Source organism: Miscanthus floridulus, chromosome 11 (genome assembly GCF_019320115.1).
Source record: "Miscanthus floridulus cultivar M001 chromosome 11, ASM1932011v1, whole genome shotgun sequence".
Taxonomy (NCBI): Eukaryota; Viridiplantae; Streptophyta; class Magnoliopsida; order Poales; family Poaceae; genus Miscanthus; species Miscanthus floridulus.
In genome coordinates this window covers 87,681,287-87,682,765 of record NC_089590.1, presented here as the reverse complement: position 1 = coordinate 87,682,765, position 1,479 = coordinate 87,681,287, and the positions used below count along the sequence as shown (strand labels likewise).

Genomic DNA, 1,479 nt, shown 5'->3' with positions numbered 1-1,479 from the left:
GTTTGCCGAGTGCAATGGCCATTGCACTCGGCAAAGCATGTTCCTAGATAGTTCCCATATGGTCACTTTGCCGAGTGTCATGGCCATTGCACTCGGCAAAGTGACTAAAAACAGTCTTTTTTATTTATTTTTTACATCCCATCCAAACAAACAGAAGATATATATAACAAACATCACCAACATCACATATATATCATCAACATCACATATATATCACCAACACGACATATATATCACAAACGTCACATATATATCACAAACATCACATGTCTCACAATATATCACAAATAAGTTCACAAGCAATCTAAGTGCTCCATCATTGTCAACCACAATTGCAAATAGAAGTATCATTAACAATCACAAGTATCATCACTGATTTGGTGAAGGATTCGTTGAAGCATGAGCATCGTTCGATGCCGCCGATTGATTCTGCACAAAGGAGAAGAGATTGCATGTGTGAGACAAGATAAATATATATCATACATGAATAAAACTTTCATACTCCACTAGGTTTGACCGTAAGCATGAACATACAAACTAAAACATTTATACTCACAGGAGTATAATAGCGAGGAGGTGGAGGTGGAGCGAATAGCGAAGGTGGCGGAGCTACACCCATAGCGGCACCAAGACTTTGCATGTACTGAAGAATCTCCGCCATCCTCCGCTGCTCAACCTCTCGCTCGGTCTCCACCCTCTCCATCTTCGCCTGCATCTGCTCATGTATCCTCATCTCTTGTTCTAGCTGGGCCTATAATATATTCACCCCAATGTTACAATAATGCAAAGGAAAGGTATGAAAAAACCAATGAACGACGAATAAACCAGGAATAACCTTGAGTGCCTCCACATGGTGGTGTGAAGTGTCCTACCGAGGTCATATGGCCGGGCTCTTGCTCATGCTGCTTGCTCGAATCTGGGAGAGATTGGGAGTAGTGATCGAGTCGATTGCGCCATCGCCAATCTAGTACCGCCCATGCTTCTTGCCTCCTCCCACCCTCATGATGACTTCTCCATCAAGGTCCTCGGTGCTCGGATTGTACTTTGACCCATGGACCTCCCTTGCCATCGATGTGTACTCACTAAGGTGGCTGTGTACGGTCGCATTGTTGTACGCCTCGGGCCTGTCCTCTGGGTTGTAGTCGACGTCGGACGTCGCCTTGCCCTTGTGGGCCATAGTAAATGCCTTGAAGATGGAGCAAGGCTAGCCACCATGTGACGCCGAATGCGAGAAAAAATGCAAGATGATTAGAAATCATGTAGAATTGAGCGTTAGAATAAAAAAAATGAATTTGCGTACCCATGTTTCTGCATATCCGCTAAGGTTGCGGCTGCCTTGATGGTGTGCTACACCTGACATCATCAAACGCTGCTTCCGACACAAGTTGTGTGTCTCCTCCCACTCGCGTGAGCACCACCTGTCCACCATCTATTCCCAGCACTGGGGATGCGTGGCGCACCAATAAGGAATCATCTATA

The 1,479-nt window shown here is 45.4% G+C and overlaps 1 long non-coding RNA gene across 1 annotated transcript; it reads right to left on the bottom strand.

Annotated features, from left to right (window-relative positions):
- Nucleotides 1-262: 262 nt before the first annotated feature.
- Nucleotides 263-1,217, bottom strand: LOC136492745 (uncharacterized). The gene is made up of 3 exons (XR_010768175.1): nt 836-1,217; nt 557-751; nt 263-429 (listed from the first exon to the last, which is right to left on the bottom strand). It is a non-coding gene; the product is annotated as an uncharacterized lncRNA (long non-coding RNA).
- Nucleotides 1,218-1,479: the final 262 nt, after the last annotated feature.